We start from the raw sequence: 11,060 nt of genomic DNA, 5'->3' as shown, positions 1-11,060 counted from the left end.
GGTTAGTTTTGGGAAAATGCAATGAACTTATTAAAAATAAAATCAAAAGAGAAATGAATTCTAAAAAAATCTAAAGCCAGGAGAGGCAAAATCAACTCAAATAACATGGTAATTTAAATGATAATGGAGTTGATTTCATAATTTAGTCAAAAGCACTCTCAGAAATATCTTTTGTCGGGGAAGAGCTATAGTATGTATTTGTGTTAAAGACAATGATTGCCCCTTGGAAAAGTTTATATTAAAAAGACAATAAAACATGCAAATTCAAGGTTGTTTTTGGGAGTGTGCACTTTCAAATGGTTACAAGTAGCTTAGTTTATTATGCATTTATATTCTCAAATGCAAGTCAGCAGGGGATCAACTCATTATAGTTAGTATATTAAATAGTTCATTTAGAACATCTTAAAGTAAAAACTTCCTGCTTTTTTCGTTGGTGTTTGTTACCCCAGAACAAAACCACAATGTCTCATAAAGTCATCAGCTTTGTCTTTAGCCCCTGCAGAAAGCAAATTGAATAAACACCCTTCCATAGTGAGGTTCCTGACTGGGCCCCTGAGTTTAATTTAGCTAACTTGGCAATGTAACTTATTCACAGTTGTGTCATAATAGAGAAGGAATATTCCTTAAAGTTCTAAAACCCCCATGGTTGCTGGATGTCAGAAGGCAACTCTCAGGACAATCTGCTCTGGGTAGCATGAGGGCTTCCAGGGGAGAGATGTGCCTGCTGTGGAGTCCTGGTTGCACAGACTCTTGAACCATGACATCTGGCTTCTCCCTTTGGCCACTGAAAGAAAGTTTAAAATCTCTAAACAGGGCATTAATTCTCATGTCCTTGTACTCATAGTGACTTCCTCATTATAGTCACAATAGCAAAGCTGTCACCTGTAATGGGCTCTAGGGTGCATGGAAAGAGACCTGGAAGGAAGAGGCATGGTTCCCACTGTTAGAACTGCTGCAGTGGAGGGGGCTGCACCCATAGACCTCTAACTACAGAGCACAATTGACCAGACACCCTAGTTGCTGGGCACAGACACTTGTCCCTTCATTTGGTCCAAGCCCACGCTCCCCGCAGGTGGCCTTCAGCTAGTGGCTGAGTAATCCTGAAGAGACAGGAGCTCCACTGAGGGCTGGCTTTTATCAGTAGCTTTATGGAGCCCTCCTTAGATGGCACAGTAGTCTAGAATGCTTCTACTCAAACTTTGCTCTCTCTCCCCTTTGCAGGTTATTACACATGCATGGTGGGATGAATGTTTTGGCCATTTTCTTTCACACAGGCATTTCTCCTAACAAAATCCTTACAGTATACACTCAGACTAGCACAAGGGGTCCCAACAGTGGTTTAAGAAAAGAGGCAGCAAAATGAGGGCTTGTGATTGGATCTCACACTGGCTAGGAGGTAAAGAGGACACAATCCTGGTTGGTTAGGTCACATATAAGCCCTGATGCAAGATGGAAGCTCAATTGCTAAAGATGTCACTGGAGATGGCCTTTGAATATGACCCAGTGGGGAATATTGCTGAGCTAGGTGCAATGATACAAGCATTTGAAAAACATGAGGGAGCAGTGCTCACAAAGGCAATGGAGTTGGTTGGTTATTGCTAAGTTGAACTTGTGTCCTGAAGGAAAAAAAAGGAGAGAGTGAGATTTATTTACCTGTAGTTAATGACAAAGCATGAGAGCCAGACAGCTTCAGTAAGGGGTTCCAAAGAGATCCTCATCACCTGTGGTAAGCAGGCAGATGCAATAGCACAGTGGGTTCTTGGAGAGTTTCAGAGCTCTGGAGAAGTGTGAATGTCCAGTCAAGACAGGTCTGAGATATACACGTCAGGACCTTGGTAGAGAAAACCCGGAATCCTGAAAATTATGATAGGGACATCTTGGTGGAGATCCTGAGGATGCTGATTGTACAGATCCCATTGGTTTTATGGGATTACAGAGGTCACTCCCCTTTCCTAGTAAGAGCCCAGAAGGCCCCCACCCCCCCACACAAGGCAATAGGCACGCTCTTCTTCTAGCTGTCAGGACAACTAGAATGGAGCCAACTCACTACTGAGGTGGCTTTTAGAAGACTAATGGTGGCCAAATCTCAGCAAAGTAGGTAGACGTAGAGGAAGGAACAGAGACAGAAAATTGAATATGTGGGAATAGGCACATGGTGAAAGACAGAAGGGCTACAAAATGACTACTTTCCATGAGAGGGCCCAGAGGATACACCATGCACCAAGGGCATGGGAAGGCACTGGTGAGAAGGGCATGAAGCACTAAAAAGGTCGGCGATAGCCCTCCTCTGCACACTGGGTCACCAAACTGGACTCCATAACATCATACAAAGGATAGGGTCCCAAAGTAATAGAGGCTAGAAACCAGGAGCCCTATAATTACCATGATAAATGGAGAGGTAGCCATGGAGACCTGACCTACAGGGAGTTTTAGAGACTGTTAATAGAGCAAAATGTTCTTAGGATTGAAAAAGTGGGGGATGAGCATCTGTTGCACCCCAGAGTGCTAGAATATCCCCGAGGAGAGCTTCTACACATGTCTGGTGCATGATTTTTATGTCTGGTGATCAGGATTTTGCAACTGCCATCCAGGGGGTGCTCTTTGATTGCCTGGCTCTGAAGGCCAGGGGGCTTTCATTCCTGAGTCTCATAAAACTGTAACAATGAGAGAGACAGTTTTGAGCAGACTACCACTCCCAGGGCACTACACAGAAAGTAGACTGAAACACACTTCCAGTCTTCCTGAGAAAAAGGTCTATTTACTTATCCAGGAGCTTTGGCTTCAGGGGAAGTCTTCTGGTTTAACACACAGGGGCCTACAGAGGAGCTGTCAGGGAATGGAGGCTGATAAATTCAATTTGGTGCTTTCCCTCTGCCTTACTCCATCCAGCTCATGAGTATCATACAGAAAGGAGTTTATATACTTTTTTCTTGCTCTTATTTTTGCATCTGCTCCCAGGGGATGCCTCTACATCATTTGGCTCTGATGGCCAGTCAGGATTATGCTTGTGGATCCCACAAAACTATAACCAATGGAGAAAAAGTTTTTAAACAGGTACCCCCAGGGCACCACAAAAAGCACAGACCTAGGAGTTCAATATTTCAGGAAAGAGGTCTATTGGTTTATCATTACAGCTGCAGCCTGAAGGGCAGGTTTCTAACTTAACACACATCTAAGGGCTGAATGTAAATCTTTTTGAGACTTCAGATGGTGAGCACTGTCTTCATGCTTATCCTAGTTTTTATGTTTGGTGCCTTGTGTTTGCAGCTGCCACCAAAGGATACTCCGTGTTGCCCTGGAGCTGGTGGCCAGAGCGGCTAGCATTCTTGGGTCCTCTGGATTATAACAACCAAAGAGACAGCTCTTGACAGGCTGCCACCCCCAGGGCACTGCACAAATAGCATAGTAAAACACACTCCCAGACTTTCATAATTTCCCTTCCCCACCCCCAGAATAAGCCTACTTGTTAGTCCTGGAGCTTTGGTCTTAGGGGCAGTCTTCAGGTTGAGCACACATGTAGAGGCTACAGAAGTGTTTTAGTGAATATAGGCTGAGGGATGCCAACTTTGTGCTCTCTTTCTGCCTCACAGGCATTTCCCAGAAAGGAGCTTATAAACTTGTCTAGAGTCCCAATTTTTGTGACTGTTGCCCAGGGGACAACTCCAGGTCACTCGGCCTTGGAGGCCAGTGGGGCTAAAACCTAAGATCCCACAGGACTGTATATATTATATTTTTTAAAGCTATAGCCTTAGGGTCTCACTTCCAATCACCTTGAATCCAGGAGCAGACTGAGTTCCTCCTTTTTGGGACACTGACAGATCTTGGCATACCCTCAATTACTAGGAGCTATTGAAAATAAAATAAGCTGCTTGGACAGTCACAAAAGTTTGAGAGACAACCAAGAGCTGGAGCATGGTTTAATGATAAGTTTCATCTCCTACAGAAGGCCAACCCTTTCAGACTGAGAGAGGTGACTGTTTCATCTAATATATAGAAACAAACACAAATGTCAACCAAGATGAATAGTTCTAAATGAAAGAACATGATAAAATCTCAGATAAAAACCTTAATGACATTGAGATAATCAGTTTACCTGATAGAGTTCAAAGTAATGATGATATAGATGCTCACCAAACTGGAGAGAAGAATGGATGAACACAGTGAAAACTTCAACAGAGAGATAGAAAATATTAGGAAGTTATAAACAGAAGCCACAGAACAAAAGAATACAATAACTGAAATGAAAAATACACTAAAGGGGTTCAACAGCAGACTAGATGAAACAGAAGTAAGGATCAATGAACTTATAAACAGGACAGAGAGACTCACCCAATCAGAGCAGCAAATAGAAAAAAAAAAGGAATGAAAATAAGTGAACATAGACTAAGGGATTTATGGAACAACATTAAGCAGATTAGCATTTGCATTATAAGGATCCCAGAAGAAGGGAGAGATAAATGAACAGAAAACTTATCTGAAAACTTCTTTAACCTGGGGAAAGAAACAGACATCCAGATCCAGGAGGCCCAGAGAGTCCCAGATAAGAGGAATCTGAAGAGACACACACAAATCATAATTATCAAAGGTTAAAGACAAGGAGAAAATCTTAAAGGCAGAAAGAGAAATACAATTTGTTAGATACAAGAAAACCTGCTAATAAGCAGATTTTTTTTTTTTTTTTCAGCAGCAACTGTGCAGGACAGAATGGACTGGCATGATATATTCAAAGTGCTAAAACAAAACAAAACAAAAACCAGGAATTGGAAGATGGCTTCAGAGTAATAGGACCTGAGGCTCATCTCATCCCATGAACACAACTAGATAACTATCAAGTCATCCTAAATACCCCAGAAATTGATTTGAAGACTGGCAGAACAAACTCCACATTTAAGGTAGGGAAGAGACCATGTCCAAGAAGGTAGGAAGTGTGGAGTTGTGATTTGGGAGAGAAATGGATCATGACTGCTGCAGTGGGGAGGGAGCTGTAGTTGCAAAGAAGGGTGAGAGACACACTAACACAAAGGGGAACACACTGGGAAAACAAATCCTCATAGTAATTGTTTTGGAAAGCCAGTAGGGCCATGAGTTCTTGCAACTAGCAGGGCATAAAGTCTGGAGTTTTAAAGGTCAATGGGCATGGCTGAGATAGAGCCCAGAGGGCACTGTACTGCTCTTGGATTTAAGCAAACAACCCTGACTACAGTGAGGAAACAGTGATCTAAAGAGTGCCTGAAACACACAGTGGGTAGGTTATTCATTCAACTCGTAGCACATCCAAGAGAGGCTGCCTCATAGAGAGACCCCCTCCAGGAACAAAGGAACTGGCCTATGGCATTTCCCTTTCCCAACCTCAGCATAAACACAGAGCCAACTATGGGAACCAGCACAGTACAAACACTTGCTACTTACTTGCTTACATCAAACCCTGGCCCCTGGACTCCAGAACTGCCCTTCCAGTTACCCTTGCCTCAGTCCTCCCCCAGAAGACCAGCCCAAATCCCTGCTCACACCATGTCTCTCAATGCAGGAGTTTTACTGAGCCTCTTTGTCTCTGAGGGTGGTAACAGGTATCAGTTCACAAATAGACCAGAGGCCACCTAGTTAAAATGCCAGGGACCAAACACTGCCCACAACAGGCAAAGAGAACCTCTGCAGGCAACTGGCCTGAAGGGTAAAGCAGCCAGAACAAAACAACAGAGAACAAACAGCACACATTGGAGACACTCCCAGAAGTGCCAGGCCCTAGGCAACAGGGGACACTACACAGAAGGGCACTATAAGACCTCTTCTTCATAAGGCCATTAACTTCAAGAATGGGAGATGTAGCTGATTTCTTAATACACAGAAACAGGCACAAGACTTTAAAAAAAAATGAGAAGACAAATTTATCCCAAATGAAAGAACAGGACAAGGCCACAACTAGAGATCTAAGTGAAATAGTTATAAATAGCATGCCTGACAGAGAATTTAAAGTAATGATCACAAGGATATTCACTGGACTTTAGGAAAGAGTGGAAGACATGAGTGACACATTAAAGGAATAACATAGAAGAGATAAAAGCCTCAATAAATAAAATGAGAAACATGTTCGATGGAATGAACAGCAGATTGGAAGAGCAGAATTAATGACCTAGAAGACAGAGTAATGGAAAGTAATCAACCTGAACAAAAGAGAGAAAAAAGAATTATGCAACATGAGAACAGACTTAGGGAATTCAGTGACTCCATTAAGCATAATAATATTTGTATTATAGGAATCCCAGAAGAAGAGAGAGAAAAGGGGACAGAAAATTTATTTGAAGAAATAATAGTTCCCTAATCTGGGAAAGGGAACAGATATCCAAATTCAGGACAGAGAAGTTCCATCAAAATCAACAAAAAAGCAGATCCACACAAAGACATATTGTGATTAAAGTGGTAAAATATAGTGATAAGAAAAAATTTTCTAAAGCAACAAGACAAAAGAAGACAGTAACATGAAAAGGGAAAATCCATAAGGCTAGCAGGGGATTTTTCAGCAGAAACTTTCCAAGCCAGAAGAGAGTGGCATGATATATTCAAAGTGCAGAATGGGAAGAATTGGCAGGCAAAAATATTCTATCCAGCAAGGCTATCATTCAGAACAGAAGGAGAAATAATGGCTTCTCAGACAAAAACTAAAGGAGTTTGTGATCAGTAAACCTGCAAGAAATATTAAAGGGAACTCTGAGTGGAAAGGAAAGACCAAAAGTGACAGTATAAATATAGAAAACACAAAAGCAGGAAAAATTATTTCTGTAAAAAAATCAGTCAAGGAACTTACAAAATAAAAGGATGTAAAATATGACAACATATTCTTAAAATGTGAAGAAGAGAGGAGTAAATAATGAGTTCAAACTTAAATGACCATCAACTTAATATAGACTGCTATATGCAGAAGAGGGTACATACAAACCTAATGGTAACCATATATCAAAAACCACTAATAAATATGCAAAGAATAAAAAGAAAGAAATCCAAAGATATAATTAAAGAAATTAAGCAAACCATGGAAGAGAGAAAGACAAGAAAGGATCAGAGAAAAATCTTTAGAAACAACTGCAAAACAAATAAAATGACAATAAATACATACCCATCAATAATTACTTTGAATATAAATGGACTAACCACTCCAATCAAAAGACAGGGTGGCAGAATGGATTAAAAAAATTGAAGACTCATCTATATGCTGCCTACAAGAGATTCATTTTAGACCTAAGGACACCTGCAAATTGTAAGTAAGGGGATGGAGAAAAATCTATCATGCAAATGGATGTCAAAAGAAAGCTGGAGTAGCAATACATATATTGGACAAAATAGACTTTAAAACAAAGACTGTAACAAGAGACAAAGAAGGGCACTATATCATAATAAAGGGGACAATCCTACAAGAAGATATAACAATTGTAAATATTTATGCTCCCGACATGGGAGCACCCAAATATGTAAAACAATAACAAACATAAAGAAATGGATTGATAATAATACAATAATAGTAGGGGACTTTAACATCCCACTTACATCAATGGACGGATCATCTAAACAAAAACTAGACAAGGAAACAATGGCTTTGAATGAAACACTGGACCAAATGGATATGTAACAGATATATTCAGAACATTCTACCCTAAAACAGTGTAATACACAGTCTTTTCAAGTGCACATGGGAAATTCTCCAGAATAGATCCCATATTAGGTCACAAGTCAGTCCTCAACAAATACAAAAAGATTGAAATCATACCATGCACTTTTCTGACCACAATGCTCTGACACTAGAAGTCATCCACAAGAAAAAATTTGGAAGGACCACAAATACATGGAGGTTAAACAACATGCTACTAAACAATGATTGGGTCAACCAGGAAATCAAAGAAGAAAATTTTAAGACTACATGGAAACAAATTAAAATGAAAACACAACAGTCCAAAACCTTTGGGATATAGCAAAAGCAGTCCTAAGAGGGAAGTATATAGCAATACAGGCCTACCTCAAGAAGCAAAAGAAACCTCAAATAAACAACCTAACTTTATACCTAAAGAAGCTAGAAAAAGAACAACAAACAAAGCCTAAAGCCAGCAGAAGGAAGGAAATAATAAAGATTAGAGCAGAAATGAATGATACAGAAAATAAAAAAACAGAACATGTCAATAAAACCAGGAGCTAGTTCTTTGAAAAAAATAATATAATTGGTAAAACTCTCTTTTTTGCAATAGGTTTGCTACCAGAACACAGGTGTCTTGAAATCCATTGCTAAACCTAAACCAAAATGGGAAAGGTAAAGACTCATTTTAACGTCGTCATCATTGGACACATAGATTCAGGAAAATCTATCACTACTGGTCATCTGATCTACAAATGTAGTAGGATCAACAAAAGAACTATTGAAAAATTTTAAAAACTATTGAAAAATTTGCTGATATGGGAAAAAGCTCCTTCAAGTATGCCTGAGTCTTGGATAAACTGAAAGCTGAACATGAACATGGAATCAACATTGATATCTCCCTGTGGAAATTTGAGACTAGCAAGTATGTGACCATTACTGATGCCCCAGGACACAGAGACTTCATCAAAAACATGATTACAGGCACATCTCAGGCTGACTGTTATGTGCTGATTGTTGCTGCTGGTGTTGGTAAATTTGAAGCAGGTATCTCCAAGAATGGGCAGCCTTGAGCATACCTTTCTGGCTTACACACTGGGTGTGAAAAAACTAATTGTCGGTGTTAACAAATGGATTCCTCTGAGCCACCCTACAGCCTGAAGAGATATAAGAAACCGTTAAGGAAATCAGCACCTACATTAAGAAAATTGGCTACAACCCTGACACAGTAGCATTTGTGCCAATTTCTGGTTGGAATGGTAACAACATGCTGAAGTCAAGTGCAAATATGCCTTGGTTCAAGGGATGGAAAGTCACCTATAAAGATGGCAATGCCAGTGGAACCACACTGCTTGAAGCTCTGGAATGCATTCTGCCACCAGCTCATCTAACTGATAAACCTTTGTGTGTGCTCCTCCAGGACATCTACAAAAGTAGTGGTACTGGTACTGTCCCTCTGGGCCAAGTGGAGACTCGTGTTCTTAAACCCAGCATGGTGGTTACCTTTGCTCCAATGTTAACACCTGAAGCAAAGTCTGTTCAAATGCACCAGGAGGCATTGAGTGAGGCTTTTCCTGGGGACAATGTGGGCTTTGATGTCAATAACATATCTGTCAAAGATGTTCATTATAGCAATGTGGCTGGTGATAGCAAAAGTAACCCACCAACTGAAGCAGCTGGATTCATGGCTCAGGTGATTATCCTGAACCATCCAGGCCAAATCAGTGCTGGATATGCACCTGTCCTGGCTTGTCACACAGCTCATATTGCTTGCAAGTTTGCTGAGCTGAAGGAGAAGATTGATCATCATTATGGAAAAAAGCTGGAAGATGGCCCCAAGTTATTGAAATCTGGTGATGCTGCCATTGCTGATATGGTTCCTGGCAAACCTATGTGTGTTGAGAGCTTCTTTGACTAACCTCCTCTAAGCCATTTTTGCTGTTCATGACATGAGAGACAATTTGTGTGCGTGTCATCAGAGCCATGGACAAGAAGGCAGTTGGAGCTGGCAAGGTCTCTAAGTCTGCCCAAAAAGGTGAGAAGGCTAAATGAATATTACCCCCAACACCTGCCACCTCAGTCTTAATCAGCAGTGGAAGAACACTGTCAGAACTCTTTGTCTCAATTGGCCATTTCAGTTTAATAATAAAAGACTGGCTAATGATAAAATGCATTGTAAAACATTCAAAAGGAAAGGAGAATGTTTTGTGAACAATTTTTCTTGTATGTGTGACAGTTTAAGTTATTAATTTTTAAAATCAGTACTTTTTAATGGAAACAACTTGACCAAAAATCTGACACAGAATTTTGAGACCCATTAAAACCAAAGCTTAGTGAGAAAAAATTGATAAATTTCTAACCAGACTTATCAAGAAGAAAAGAGAAAGGACTCAAAAAATAAAATCACAAATGATAGAGGAAAAATAACAACCAACACCACAGAAATACAATTACAAGAGAATATAATGCAAAACTATATGCCAACAAATTGGAGAACCTGGAAGAAATAGATAAATGCCTAGAAACATATAAACTACCAAAATGAAAACCGAGAGAAATAGAAAACTTGAACAGACCAATAACCAATAAAGAAATAGAATCAGCAATCAAAAAATTCCCCAAAAAACAGAAGTCCAGGGCCAGATAACTTCACAGGAGATTCTACCAAACATTTAAAAAAGAGTTAATACCTATTCTTCTCAAACTATTCCAAAAAATAGAAAAGGAAGGAAAACTTCCAAATTCATTCTATGAGGCCATCATTACCCTGATACCAAAACCAGACTCCACTAAAAAAGAGAACTACAGACCAATGTCTTTAATGAACTTGGAAGCAAAAATTCTCAACAAAATACTAGCAAAACAAATCCAACCATACATTAAAGAAATCATTCACCACAATCAAATGGGATTCATTCCTGGGTTGCAAAAGTGGTTCAACATTCAAAAATCAATCAACATGATACACCACATTAATAAAAGAAAGGATAAGAACGATATGATTTTTTCAATAGATGCAGAAAAAGCATTTGACAAAGTACAACATTCATTCATGATAAAAAAACCTTCAACAAAATAAGTTTAGAGGGAATACACTGCAACATAATAATGGCCATTTGTGAAAAATCCACAGCTAATATCCTCAATGTGGGGTGGGGAGAGGGCTTTCCCTCTACAGTCATGAACAAGACAGGTATATTCATTCTCACCACTTTTATTCAAAATAGTCTGGAAGTCCTAGCTATAGCAGTCAGACAATAAAAAGAAATAAAAGGCATCCAAGTTTTAAGGAAGAAATAAAATTTTCACTATTTGCAGATGACATGATATTATATATAGAAAGTCATAAAGACTCCACCAAAAAACTTCTAGAACTGATAAACAAATTCAGGAAAGTCACAGGATACAAAATCAATGTACAGAAATCTGTTGCATTTCTCTA

General features: G+C 39.7%; 1 pseudogene; it reads left to right on the top strand.

Moving 5' to 3' along the window:
• Positions 1-8,284: 8,284 nt before the first annotated feature.
• Positions 8,285-9,670, top strand: LOC116645013 (annotated as a pseudogene).
• The last annotated feature ends 1,390 nt before the right edge of the window (positions 9,671-11,060 follow it).

The sequence above is a fragment of the Phoca vitulina genome, unplaced genomic scaffold (genome assembly GCF_004348235.1).
Source record: "Phoca vitulina isolate PV1807 unplaced genomic scaffold, GSC_HSeal_1.0 scaffold31, whole genome shotgun sequence".
NCBI lineage: Eukaryota > Metazoa > Chordata > Mammalia > Carnivora > Phocidae > Phoca > Phoca vitulina.
This window is presented reverse-complemented; position numbering and strand designations above follow the sequence as displayed.